Source organism: Engystomops pustulosus, chromosome 4 (assembly GCF_040894005.1).
Source record: "Engystomops pustulosus chromosome 4, aEngPut4.maternal, whole genome shotgun sequence".
Classification (NCBI taxonomy): Eukaryota; Metazoa; Chordata; class Amphibia; order Anura; family Leptodactylidae; genus Engystomops; species Engystomops pustulosus.
Window position 1 is genome coordinate 158,814,073 of NC_092414.1, and position 15,127 is coordinate 158,829,199.

Sequence of the window (15,127 nt, forward strand, 5' to 3'; positions counted from 1 at the left end):
AGTACCGACTCTGAGTGTTAGATCATTTAATAGCATTATTATGTTTATGCCATGAAACACACAGAAGTGTATTTTCTCACTAGTAGTAATATCAGAGGGAGTTAACAAAGTGATTAATAGAACATTTAAATGAAAGGATGACATGTCTATAATATAACCAAGTTAAAAAAATCTAAAGGTATAATTGAGGATTATAAGAAGAGTAATGAATACTGGAGTCACTGACTGTGCATATAAAAGCAGCGTAACACATCAAATGCAACTAGACAGGAGGAGGGATACTGGGTGTGTAGAATAATGTATCATCCAGAATAAAATAGAATGCTTGTTTCTATTCTAAAAACCAGGGAATCCTAAAATCTGGACGGAAAGGGGGGTAAATTTATGGTCATCTGCTATAGCAACAATAAAACCACCGTAAGTAATGGCACCGAAGTCCAAATCTACTTTAGCCATTGCAACTCGTTAGTAGTAAGCCTCAAACTGCCTGGACAACGCCACAGTGACAGTAAAACCTACAGGTGGCCAAAGATGGGATGTCTTTATTGTACACTATAGCAATCAATGATAAACTGTCTGAATTAGTAATAGGGACACTTATAATCAAGTTTGTTGAGCTTTTAAAATGTGTTTTTTTAAACATTTGATATATCATTAGTGGTTTGCATGTGCAAAAAGAGTCATAACGAAGATACTAGAAGAAAGTTTTGACTTCACAGCTCATGTTACTAAGTGAAGTTTATGATGCAATCATCTCTGTAAGATAAAGTTGCAATGAGTGAAATGATTGTCTAGCAATGTAAATATCTTTTGGCGCAATTTTTAGTGGATCGGTTTTTAAATATTTATTTTCATAGGTCTAGGGCTGAACTTCTAGTCAAGCCAAATAAGAATTTCTTTATATGGTGCCAATCCGAAGTGAAGAATCCACCAAATCATATGGCCCACTGGTGAGCACATGAAATGCCCAGACTTTCTTATATTCTTTTATAATTTAGGCTAAGAGCTGCTACTGGACATATGGCGGGAGAAGGAAGATGTTTCTGCAATAGCATCTTGTCAATAGGAGTTCCATTTGGCCAGAGCTACAATAACATCTTGACACATCAATCATTCCAGATGTAGTTGTTACCCACATAAATATTAAGAGTACATACTAAAGTGTTTTAACCTTTCATGTGCCCACCATTTCACCATAGATTTTGTTTAATGTAGAACACTGAAAAGAATGGTTTTACAGATTTATTATGACCATACTATAAGTATGGGTTAGGACAAATTCTGTACATATGCCTTAAGGGAATATGGAAGTGTTTCCCACTTGGGACCTATTGTTTTGTAGGAAGACCATCATTAGAGAACACTGGCCACTGTGTATTACATAGTTACCAGTGAGAATAATTAAATTATTTATTTCTCTTGTTGTATACTTCTGGGAGGTTCCAGAAGGGTTTAACAAAATTGTATTATAATACACATAGTGTGATCAGCATATGGTTTTATTTATGAGTTTATACAGAGTGTAATTCTAAAAACAAAAAAGTTAAACTTGAACAGCTTGAACAAAAACCAAGGTAGATACCAATTTGGAGAAACACATTTTAGCTACTGTGATGTAAAGGTTACAGTAGAATTGACACCACACAATCCACTGGTATGTGCTTTTCTTGGCAGTCAAAGCAAAAAAAGAGTGTTTGCAAGGAGCGATCCTACATGACTTCTGGTGGTTTAGGAGAAGCAACTAGATATAAGAGCCAAGGCACGGAAGAAGCCACTAGAGCCAGGCAGAATTTAAATGACTGAATTCCTTGGTTACCTTTATTTGCTCTTAACTTAGTCAACCTTTTCCACAGTAGTTCTGATTTCCACTTTCTCCTTTAAAGAGTAAACATCAGATGATCAAAGAGCAAAAATCTGATGATTTTTGATACTGTGTATGTGCGGGGGGTGGAGGGCTTAGTTTATAAAAAAAATGACTGCTAAGTGCCCCTTAACTACAATGTTACTTCTACATTATGGCAAATTTCTCTACCAGATTGAAGACAGGTCTCTCTCTTCTCTCCTGTTACACCCAGAGGTGAGCGTTAGCCCTTCCTGGTCTCTCCTTGGCTGTAGTATGCTATGAAAAGATCAAGCTTAAAGTGAAGGGGCTTATCTTTACTACTAGAGCTGTTAAACGCACACAGGAATATTAGATATGAGCTCATGCAGCCTCCATAGACACACTTTTTCACCATCTAAGCAGAATTTTATAATGAAGTTTATTAAAAAATATTCGACACATCCCCCCATACACAATATTAAAAATTATCTCAAATGACAGATACTCTTTAAAGAGTATAGACAGAATTACCATATATACTGAAGTATAAGCCTCACTTGTCTTATAATTGTTTGAGGTTTCCAGCCACTGCCGAATTATCATTGGAGCTCCTTTATCAGACGCCGCAATCCTGTTCGGGGGAGCCCCGGAGTGGAGCTCCATTGATAATAAAAGCTTTCCCTCCTTGTTTAAGGACAAGTGTCCTTAAGATGCCAATACTGTTGAAAGCTGAGGCAGGTCAGAGCGCAATAAATGAGTGCCCTGTTCTGATACACAGTGACAGTACATTGTCGGCGATGACATGACCTCACCACATCTCCAGCACTTGACTATAGAGGTTGAGTTCCTAATCTATGCTCTGAATGAAAGTTAATTATACTTTCATTTATTTGAATGCACAAAAGGTGACACAAAACATATATCTGGCATAGAAGGGGTATTGGTGAAGCACAAAACATGAGGGGTCAAGAAGGGGGCAGAAAAATATGAGGGTGCACTAAAACTGAAGGTAGCAGGAAAGAGCATTTAACTTAACTTAATTTTCCCAGTTTATTTGTTGGAAAATTAGGTGGGTCGCCAGTACCGAATACATACAGTGGGTGTTATCATTTTAATAATTTTTCACTTAGTAGCTAACGTTAGAGGAATATTTATCCTATCTTGTCTCTTCTCTAACAATTATAATGAAGGGATTCCTGTTAAATACAGTGCAATTTATAGGTATGTTCTAAAAGCAGTAGAATCGAAATCAATCAATAAAGATCAATAAAGTTTTGTGTTTAAAGATTGAGTATAAAGAAAATGTCTGCTTATTTCCATGCTAAAAAAAAATAATCAGGGAGATAATCCTATTTGTGAATGACAGCCTTTCTCTGTATCAGTGTGAATACAGATAACTGCTAGTGACTGATCAGACCGCCTCCTTAAATTCTAACTATTTCCTAGAAGCTATATATCAGCTAAACTCCTCCTGCTCTATAAGATGCTACAGCACTGTATTTTCATAATGGCAAATTCCCTTTCATGGTTGTATTTCCCATGGTATAAGCAGTTTCATGTATCGCTGTGTAGTTCTGTCCTTTTTTTGTGCGACTTTTTGCAGTTTGAGACTTTTTAGGTGCAGAATCAAGCAGTGTACCAAAGTTAGCTCAGATGTGGCCCAGATATTTGTTCAACTTGTGCGACTTTTGGTCCCTGAAATTGCCCCATTCTTGCACCTAATAAGTCCCAAACAGAGTATGCTAGAAACAGAGCTACTTAAAAAGTCGCACACCACAAGTCGCAAAAGTGAGACTAAACAGGCAACTCATCACATCTTTCACAAAGGGAAAAACTTAAGATACATTGCAGTGATCAAGTAGGCCAACTTCAGGCAACTTGATATAGTGGCAGCCGAAAAACTATGATACATGTGCCCCATTGTCTGGTTTCTTCTACTACTTTGAGACTTTTTTTTGGTCTCAAAGTAATACAAAAATGGTACAATTAACCAGACAACACGTCTCTGAGGTGTTTCCTTGTACACAGTGTCTAATCAACGCTGACTATATCAGACTGTGTAAAGACAAACCTCTGAGGTTTGAGGGAAATGATACTGTTAATCTATTTGTATATTGCTTTGAGGAATAATAAAATAAAGCCATACTGAACATATTTGTAAATATAAATGCTCCAGAAATTACAGTATAATTGTGCTATAAATCACAGACCACACATTAGACTATATTCAATAAAGTTACTACAATAAGCATGCTAGTTAAGTCCCATATAATTGTTAATATATCACTAAATAGGAATATATCTGTTGTACTAAAAACAAATTACTAATTATTTTTTTAAATTACTAATAAGACAAGGCTTGTCAATATCCCCTTTAAAGTCATATAGCCATTATTAAGGTGCTCTGGTTATGTCTCAACTCTCACAACAAATAGTTTTTTGTGGAATCTATTTGGTTACTTCCTTTGAGGTGAATTTGCTTGACATGCTTCGGATAAACCAGCCGATGTCTCAAGATCTCACACTCAGTGGAAGGGTTTTATTTATTACTAATCAAAGCAATTAACATTATTGATGTATTTTGCTAGGTCTGAAGGCAACAAGCCTTGGGCAATGGAATCCTTGAGACCTGGAAAGTGTATAATTGGTAGCCTAATTACAAGCCTGAGACAGAATCTCCTTGTAATTAATTTCTAATTGTACCATTTTACAATGCCTGCAGGTAATGAAGGGTGACAAAAAGGACATTACATTTTAACACTACATAGTTCATAGTAAATTTACAGTGGGAAAATGTCTGGTACCCCTTTTCTCTAAAATATAGAATTTTCATGCCTAGAGACGAACATGAATGCTTTACCATATTTCTTGTTTTAAAAAAACTATTAGGTTATAAAAGGCTCAAAATTCCTCATTATTTTGCCCACAAATAACCCCCTAACATATATAACATGTCCATTATGTTGGCTTAACCATTCTAATTGGAGCAACAATAGAGACAAGAAAAATACATGGTATGTAAGCTGGATCATAAACATGTTCAATTAATATTCATACCACTAATTTTTCGATCAATTACTACAGAAGGTAGGTAACTGGAACATAATTTCATGCATTTATGTTCTGCTTTGGGTTGCAAAAGTGTCTGCTGCTCAAGCTATGTCAGAAAGATGTTCCTATACAAACAACAGCAACACTTTTCTAAAATCGCCAAGCAGTTCTTCAAGGTCACTCAATTGCCTCATAGCAAATCCATTCCTATTGATGTTGTCACTTAGTCTCCGTTCATTATATTACTCTGTTGGATAAGATTTCTAATATTCTGACTAATATAGTCAAGCACCGTGATTGTAATACTCTTTCTATATTTATTATCCATGCCTTCCGTCCGTCTAAAATCAACTTTTGAAATTATGATAATAAGCCAAAAGGGCTCTAACAGAGCTCCCACATGTTCTGGTTTCACAGGCTGTTACACTTAGCTGGAAGACTCCCCCCACAACACCACTGAAACCTCTTATAGTGCTGAGAGATTACAGCAGGAAGATGGAGGAGGAGTGCTGAGGGATCAGGGGGCAGGGCAAGACAGCCTTAAATCTGCAACACTTAGAGGCTCTGGTAACGCATTAGCTAAATTTTAAAAGTTGATTTTAGAAGGAAGGAGGCCATGAATAACAAATATAAGAAAAAAAATGACTATGAAAATGACTACTTTTTCTTTAAAAAATTGGGCTAGGTGTTGATGGTAGACTCCTAAAAGGTACCTATTTATTGTTTATTCTTGTTTCCTAAGTTGTTTTTATTATATCCTATAATGGCTGCATTGTGGAAAAATAGACTTATATAAAATATGTAAATGAATCTCTTGGGGCTGATCATTTATTTACACCCCTTGAGTCCGGGATCCGTCTATCACTCATATTGCTGGTGAGGTCACTGTCTGCAAATCTCGCGGAGATTTTCCTTGCTTGCAGCCAGCTCGGTAGGAGTGTGGCTATGCAAGGAATATCTCAGCGCACGTGCACGAAATTTGCAGACTGCCGGGTGATGTGAAGGCAATCTGAGCAATGCTCGCACAGGACCCAGTCACATGGGATGAATAAATTACGAGCTCCCTGAGTCCAAAGGCGCTACGCTGAGCAGCTCTTGCTTATTTTATACTGGAGTATAAGCAGACCCGAGTATAAGCCGAGACCCCTAATTTTACCACCAAAAACTGGGAAAACCTATTGACTCGAGTATAAGCCGAGGGTGGGAAATGCTTTGGTCACAGCCTCCCAGTATATAGCCAGCAAGAACCCAGTAGTATACAGCCAGACCCCCTGAAGTATACAGCCATCCCCCTGTAGTATACAGCCAGCCAGCAACCTGTAGTAGCCAGCCAGCCACCTTTATTAGCCAGCCCCCCTTCAGTATACAGCCAGCCCCCAGTTTGCCATACTCACTTCGGGTGATCCCGATGTTCGGCGTGGCCCCTCTTCTGTCTTTTCTGCGATGCTCGGCTTATACACGAGTATATACGGTAGGTCTATTTTTGCACAGTGCAAAAATAACAAGACCACACAACAAAAAGGTACGTTATAGTCTAGCAACAGTATATCTGATGGTAGATGTCCTTTAAGTAAGCATCATGTATTAAGTAGACTAGTTTCCAGTACCACTATGCTGTCCACATAGTATCACTAGTAATAGTAGTTGCTTCTTGACCGTTATAAATAGCACATAATTTAACCTAATGCATGGATAGGACATGCAAAGCTGTACCTATAAATACTCTATCATTTTGCCAGCTAAATAAATAAATTAGGTTACATAGTAGCCCAAGGCGTATTGCTTGCTACAGACTTGGGAAAATTGACTGGAACAAATATAAACAATCAAGCCACAAAGCCGCAGAGGTTTTGTCTTTGCTTCCTGATGTATCAAAAATTACGATGAGATCACATGGTATGGAGTTTAATAAATTCTAAAGATAAATGGCAATTAGTTTCATTCCTTTAAGTCGTTGTATATGTTATTGTAATAATCAACATAATTCCATAAAAATTCAAATATATAGAAGGACATTTAGTTCTTTCTCATACTACAACATGAGGCTGCCCTAAACCCATTAAGGTTTCATGTTAGACAATCTAATGATCTGCGTAATCTGACTCCGAATAAATAACAAACATAATGACTAGGGGGAAAAAAGGTGGGTAAGCAAATAGCCACAGAAAAATAAACCAAATGTATGAACAGTTTAATGAATGAGTTAGGACTGTAATCAACAGTCTGGAATAGCTTTTTCCCCTGTATGTAGAAATAATGATTTTAGGACAAAAATGAGTGAAATCACTGAATAGCTGTGCATAACCACATGCCATCTGGAATTTCAGCACACAGAAAGCAAAGCAGTTAAAGTTTTTTTGAAGGGATAAAATTAATTCAAGAAACATAAACTGTCAGTGACTGGACAACATTAATTACTTAAATTAAAGCTTGAAAACACATTTGTTTTGTATTTGTAGGAGGACATGGTAGAACAGAGTTGTATCACTATTTTTTCATACAATTAAAAAGACAGAATTATGAATTCCATAAATGTAACATACAGTAAAATATATTGAAAATTTCAACACAAAAGAAACTTCTGTGTAGACCATAAAAAGTATCTAAGAGTAGAAAAATGTCACTATTTACAGTATGATGCAGCAACAATAGCGGGTAATATTACCCCACTAGGATAGGGAGCATAAATATGAAAGACTGAGGATCATTAAAGGCCTTCCTATAGAAATGTGTTTGTAGGGATAATTCACTCAAGAGAACTAGTGCAACTCCGATAGGTCTGAGAGATTGAAGTAGCAGTTTCAAATTGATCAATGACCATGATAGTTTCATAGCTTTTTTATTCACTAGACCTATTAAAGTCAAGGGGGGAGGATTTATCATCACAGTTCTTTGCTTTGTCTTGGTTGAAACAAAACAGGTTTCAAAAATGAATCCCCCCAGAGGGTCTGTTCACTTAATCAGTGTATATCTGAGCGCCAGTTTTTCACTGATCAATTACTATAGAAAACGTAGACCACATTCATAGTTTTTTTTAAATTACTATGGGTGAAACTGATGAAAGGTGAAGTTAAAAACTTGCACACTGACAAAAAGCTTATATAAAGTATCTTTCGCAATACTGATTTACTTGTGGGATGATTTGTCTAGTTTTAAGAAGTTTTCCGAGATTATGTTTTTCTTAATATGGGCCCCAGGGCATATAGAAACAATATGCAAGCTACACTCACCTCTCTCTGATGCTCCAGTCACTGACAGTCTCTGTTTCTATAGAGAGGTGATGATGTCACGTCAACAGCCGCTTCCAGGTACAGCCTAACACAGGCCACAGCCAGAAGCTGTAGTGGTAGCAGGAGATGCATAAAGCAGTAGCAAAACAAAACAAAAAAAAATCCAAAGAAGTAAAGAAAATATTTTGAAACAAGTACTTGTACATGTATAATTGTAATTATATAACATGCTGTTAAGGGGGTCGCACTTGTTTCGGACGCCCTCTTGACTACTGTCCGCCATCTTAGATACAGCGGCCATGTTCCCTGACCATTGTCAAGTTAATGTCATGATTCAAACTTCATTTTATGTAACATGTTTGCTCGCCTGTCAGCTAATACCCTTTGACATTTAATGAGAAGCCAGTCTGTCCTCGATGCTGCATGATATTAGGATTCTGGAGCCACTTATCATCTCCTTCTCAGCAAACTAGTATAAACAATATCTGTGTACAAGGTCTCTGAGAACTGAGCACAATTAATTAACTTTTTTCCCAGAATGTGCTGATGACCAATAGGTTTGGAGTATACTATTCACACCCCTTTGATGACTCTTCTGTCTGATATATATTATGCATTTTGATTATTAAACGGGAGAAGATCTTGACTAAGAGATTGACGTGTGTGGCTTAGTCTTTATGTTCAATCATGGGTTAATTAGGACTCACCTTACAAAAGTCAAGAGGGCTGTTGGGGCCCTGCATAAAAATCCCTAACACATGCACAAGCAGATGCTTATATGAACCACTTTTTTTATTATTGCATTACATATAGACAATACAGAGTTAAAAACACTTAAAAATAGAAAAGAACATACACTCCCTATCCTCACACCATAAAAGGTCATGTATAGGCAAACTGGCTGCCAATATGTAGTCTTTATAAATCGCAAAATTATGGCAAAGATCATGAATAATCAACAGTGCACAAGTTCGACAATTTTTAGAATAATACAGTAATGAAATATATACCACCTAATCAAGCTAATAATATGAGAACATGAAAGCATTTATGCACACTCATTGATGCATTGATGCTTATTTAATGCTTGTTTGTGTTCTGATATTATTAGCTTGATTAGGTGGTATCAAAGTGCATTGTTGATTATTCATGATCTTTGTCATCACTTTGCGGTTTTTATCAAGAAAACATATTGGCAACCAGTTTGCCTCTACATGACCTATTATGGTGTGAGGATAGGGAGTATTTGTTCTTTTCTATTTTTAATTTGGTTCATATAAGCATCTGCTTGTGCATGGTATATAATTCACTTATTAGATGTGTGAACACCTTTTACTCAGTATATTTGTCACTTCTTTAGCTGTATAATGGTAAATAATTTTCCCACCACAGCATCCTTTTTCCAGTAGGGCAAATTGAATGTCTTCTTTAAAAGTTTAACCCACAGACGACACACAGCTGGTTTTGGCCTTCAGAACACATTGACCTTTTTACTTACATCTAGTTCTAAAAATAGTACCTGGTCAATAGACGAAGGTTTGGATTTTTAAGTGAGACAAAATGTACTTTTTGGTGAAGTCCATTAAGGAGTATCTGTAACTTATTGGCATTTTAAAAGTTAGTAACACCCCCACATTTTTGGAAATATTTTATCTTTAATGGGACAATACTGAAGATTAGAGGTGAGCAAAAGCTTGGTTTCAGATTTAGTACGGCCGCGTGACCCGGACATAGAACACAAGCTGAAACTACGGTTCTGCTCATCTCCACTGAAGATATGACACTTTGATACCATATAAAGTAGTCTGTGTACATCTTGTGAAACAGCAACAGTGAAAATGTTGTTGTACCTTCAGTGAGTACACACCTTAGTGAAAATAGTGCCCAAATAGCCTTGTCATGGTTGCACAATAAGTTAAGTGCACATGCTCAGCATCATATCTAGAGGCTAAACCAGAAATATGAGTGATGCCAGCATTGCTGCAAAGGCTGCACATAACTGGATGACTGCATTGTAGCTGCATATACAACTGCTGTGAATAAAGGAATAGTGAATTATTCTTTCATGAACATAGTAGAACTGCTTCATTATTTGATTACTCCCATTAGCCAAAAAGTGTAATCATTTTGAGCCATTTTGGCACAAAGGAAATTTCCCTGTAATATAATACATAGGACAGAATGTTTGTGAGACATATTAGAGTGTATAAGTAAAGAGAGAGGCTCATGATTCTTTTAGACAAAGGACTGTTTCTGGTCGGACCTTGAATAGAGAAATGTGTGCTGGCTGGATTAGACCAACCACCATGATGAGTACAGGGCTCCATGCTTCAGAGTGATCTATGCAAGGAGTCCCTATTTCCCACAAAGCAGAAGCACCAAACCCCTGTCATGTGCTTTTAGCCTTAAAATGATAATAAATTCTACAAAATGTTCTAAAAGGAAAAAGATCATTTTGAAGCACATTTTCGTAGCAAACTATATTCTTGCAAAGTTGGATGCATAGCACGTGGACTATTTAGGTTTTCTGAATGAAAGAAATTACTTTCTAAGAACCTTGGAGAAGATGTATAAAATATCAATTGATCTTTTATACAGATCATTGATCTCCCATTAATTTCCATGTTTGGCGCAGTCAGTTGTGCATGGTTAATTGCAACGAGTAAAGAAGTGTATCCTTATTGGATAGCCGAAAAACTTCTCCCTATCATGTGAAAAAAAGTAAATTTTTCTTGACCAAGAAGTTATCCAACCCCCAAAGCCAAACAACCAAGGGTGTCCAACAAATCCAACACATAAAACTGTTTGGAGAGGGGAGAGGTTTCATTAAAAATCCTGATCCTGAGACAGGGCTCTATTGCCTATGGTTATCTTCTAAGTAGAAGAAGCCATATACTCAAGGGTATATATCAGAGCCACACAAAGCTAATAGTTTACACTCTGTTATTAGGAAGATTTCCAGACAGACATATATCATTTGTAGAGAACTTGCACTATCGAATGGTGGGAATCCCTGTCTAAGTTTTCAAGGCTTTTGTCTTTTGCTTGGAAGGGAGGGATAAGGCAAGCCTTGAATAATTACATTACATATAGCTGCAGGCAAAGAAGCTTTTGTAAGTGGTAGTATTCTGTGGGATCAAAAGAACACGTAAAATTGTAGCCATTAATCAGAGCATCAAGTCAATTGGTTTAAATATATTACATCTTTTTCTTTTGAATTATGTGTTATCCATCTGGTTTCTGTGAGACACTTTGAAAATCAGTAGTTTAATGGTGCACAATTATCACCTTATACAATACGTACATGTTATATGCTTTTTTTGTTCAATATGAATTTTATTGCAATCTCAACCATTTTTGTCCATACACCACATAACCTGTGTAATTTTTGAAGTTCAGAAGTAACCCTTAAATTCCAAGAAGGGTGGGCGAGTTCTAAAGTAATGGGGCTCATATACCAAGGGTTGCAGATCGCACTTTCGTCAGACTGTGCGCCATTTTCGGGGATTGCTAGGCTTGAACAGGTATTTAACAGGTGTCTGCACCGGGATTAAACATTTGTGGCGCAGCTGCACTGGCTTCCATGTGACACAAATTAGAGGGCGCACCATCGGACAATCCGACTGATTCGGACTGAGCACGGGATTTAACATTCAAATTGTGTCGCAAGCCCATGCACTTACATGCACCAGGAAGAAGAAAGTGAACTCTGTTGGACCTGAGCGTGCAAGTGTCACATGCAGGATATTGGATGCACGATCTTAGTAATCTTAGCTGCACAGTGCATTATAGTCGGACAATGCAATTTCGGGGAACTCCAGCGGACGAGTATGTGAATGTGCCCCAATGAGTAGAGTTTCTAGTAAAGCAGGAAAGTATTTGTACAAAATGTTTCAATTTGACTACTTTTTTAAACTACTTTTTAAAAATATCAATAAAAGCCTACATGAACCCGCCTAAAATTTTACAAAATATAGTTAAGCCTCATGCACACGAACATGTACAGAGGCCATGAGCTAGCGCACAGAGTAGACAGTTCACGGCCCATAGTCTCCTATTGGGTACTGTGAGATAGTGACTGGTAAGGTGGAGGGAAATCGCTATATTTCCCCTAGATTTCTCTCATATGTCTTCTAGGGGACAGGAGGTGTACATCTCACCCAGGGAAAGCTGAGTGAGATGTAGAAGATCCAGGAAGACTTGATGTCCTTAGCAAGACATAGCTTGCTAAAGGATCTGGTAAATCCTATTTTCGGGCCTGGATTTTTGGAATGACTGGCAGGCTGGTAGTGGGGCTGGTCATTCCCTTCCTGTCCAGCACTGGTTTTCCTGGTTGCTTCAGGAAACCCAGGTGTTGGAGCTCAGCTCCAACTAGAGCTTTAAAAGGATTGCACTCTGTGCTTCACAAGGGGAAAAAACATGTGGAGAGGCAGAACCTGTCTCTATTCTCCTGCACTGAGGCCTGCGAGCCTAATACGGACTGTGTGTATCACGTGAGGTAAAACCCACGTTTTGTTTTGTTTCAGGTGGCTGGTAGTACGCCACCCGAGTAGTCAGGGAAGACTCTGTGTTAGTTAGAGTTCAGCCGAACAGGTGTTTATTTTAGCCTGAAGTTAAGGCTTTGTTTTATTTTGTATTTTTTCTGCTATTAAAGCCAGGCAAAGCCCTGTTTATAGCCAAAGCACTTGTGTCACTGTCTCTGACTGCGATTCTGGACTAATTTTACCGCTTCTACCAAGCTAGTTCCCACATATGGCGGAGGACGCGGGCATAGTAACGCAGTCTTAAAGAGACATACACGTATTTTTTTTTTCCTCTCCTGGATTAAAGCTGCGAGAGCGTCCGGTATGATGGAGGACTTTGTTAAGCAGTTTGGACAAGCCATCCTACAGCAGCAGCAAATGATTATGCAGCAACAGCGAGCTTTTGCCCAGGCTGAGGAAAGGCAGCAACAAGCCCAGGCCAAGCAAGACGAGATGAATCGCCTCCTGGTGGAGAAAATGGCCTTGCTTGGTGAGACACTGTCGTCCAGCAGAACAACCTCTGGTGTGCACGGGACCCAAGGAGGGTCTACTTCTCTAAGGGCCTCAGTACATGCCTCTCTAAAAAAGATGACCGCCACAGATGACGTGGAAGCGTACCTTATGGTCTTTGAGAGAGTGGCAGAGCGTGAAAAGCTGCCAGCCGACCAGTGGGCAGATGTGGTAGCACCTTTGCTGACAGGTGAGCCACAAAAAGCTTACTATGACTTGAGTGAGCAGGACGCTAAGAACTACATAAAGCTTAAAGGTGAGATCCTTGCCCGACTTGGAGTGAACATGCATGTGCGTGCAGGGCGTGTGCACAGTTGGACTTTCTCTGAGACACTGCCACCAAGGTCACAGATGCATGATCTCATACACCTTGTAAAGAAGTGGCTGCAGCCGGAGGAAGCCACACCAGGCCAGATAATAGAGAAGGTGGTCCTGGACAAATTCATCAGATCCCTTCCTTCTAGGATCCAGCGCTGGGTCGGACAAGGAGGACCTACGACGGCTGATGAACTCGTGAGTCTCGTAGAAGGATACAGTGCAACAGAGGAGCTACTCCAAACATCTCCCGGACGTGCCAACCCCAGGGACAGCAAGTTATCCAGGTCAACTGGTAAGACTGTACCTACTGTTAAAGGGGTGAGAAATGTCTACAGGGGAGGTGGCTCAGAGCGGGAACAAGCAGCTGGGTCAAGTAGGTCTAGTGAGCCCTTAAGAACCAGACAAGGGTCTCAAAATGGTGACGGGGGCAGCATACGTTGTTGGCGCTGCCGAGAACCCGGACATGTGATTGCGACTTGTCCCCTCACGACCGAGCCCATGGACTGCAACACCGCAGGACCCGTATCTCTGTTTGCAAGACCTGTTTACTCTGCAGAGACTAAGGCAGAGCCTCAAATGTGTGCTGTGAAAATAGGAGGCTGCTCTGTGAATGCACTGCTGGACTCTGGGAGCTTAGTGACCCTGGTACATGGCTCTCTGGTAGACCCTGGATTGTGCAGCGGACAAACTGTTGGGGTACTTTGCATTCATGGAGAGACCAGATATTACCCTACAGCCGTGGTCATGTTTGAAACTCCCTGTGGTGCAGCTTCCCACAATGTGGCTGTGGTCAAGTCACTAATGCACAGTGTGATATTGGGAAGAGACTTTCCCCTTTTCTGGGACTTGTGGCGACATAAAAATGTATCAGTTGACAATGTAAGTTCCGTGGTTAGCCCTGAACCCTTTGACCCTGACAGTGAGGTTCCAGCGGTAGGGGTGACCAATAATGAAACCGAGAATTTTCCCCTAGCGGTACTAGCTGGTGATACTGAGGAACAGGAGGAAGCTCCTGATATGCCTGAGTTGGAGGTGTCCCGGGATAATTTTGGGACCGCTCAGCTAAGAGATCCCACATTGTTAAAAGCCAGGGAAAATGTGAAGGTAATAAATGGTGTGCCACAATACCCAGGGGCTGAGAAGGTATTTCCCCACATGGCGATTGATCGGGAACTGCTATATCGGGTAGACAATGTACGTGGGGAAATTGTTGAACAGCTGGTAGTACCCCAACCATTCCGCAGGGTGGTGCTGGATCTGGCCCACAAGCACGTGCTAGGCGGACATTTGGGATGTGAAAAAACCCGTGAACGTATTTTGCAGCGCTTCTTCTGGCCAGGGGTTGTTGTTGAAGTACAAAGGTATTGTGAGACCTGTCCAGAGTGTCAACTAACCGCTCCAGTGTCACATTTCAGGAGTCCTTTGGTACCCTTACCCATTATAGAGGTACCATTTGAAAGAGTGGCAATGGATCTGGTTGGTCCCCTGGTAAAATCAGCTAGAGGACATCAGTATATCCTTGTTGTTGTAGACTATGCCACACGTTATCCCGAGGCTGTGCCACTAAGAAATACTTCCTCTAAGCTAATAGCCAAGGAACTATTTCACATGTTCTCCCGTACAGGTATCCCTAAAGAGATCCTTACAGACCAGGGAACCCCCTTCATGTCTAA

General features: G+C 39.5%; 2 protein-coding genes across 14 annotated transcripts in view; one reads left to right on the top strand and one right to left on the bottom strand.

The window, feature by feature from the left end:
• Positions 1 to 15,127, bottom strand: part of FAM227B (family with sequence similarity 227 member B) — a 236,853-nt gene that overhangs the window by 122,185 nt on the left and 99,541 nt on the right. The gene's annotated exons all lie outside the window — the stretch shown is intronic.
• The window catches only part of FGF7 (fibroblast growth factor 7), a 47,702-nt gene that overhangs the window by 2,233 nt on the left and 30,342 nt on the right, over positions 1 to 15,127 (top strand). The gene's annotated exons all lie outside the window — the stretch shown is intronic.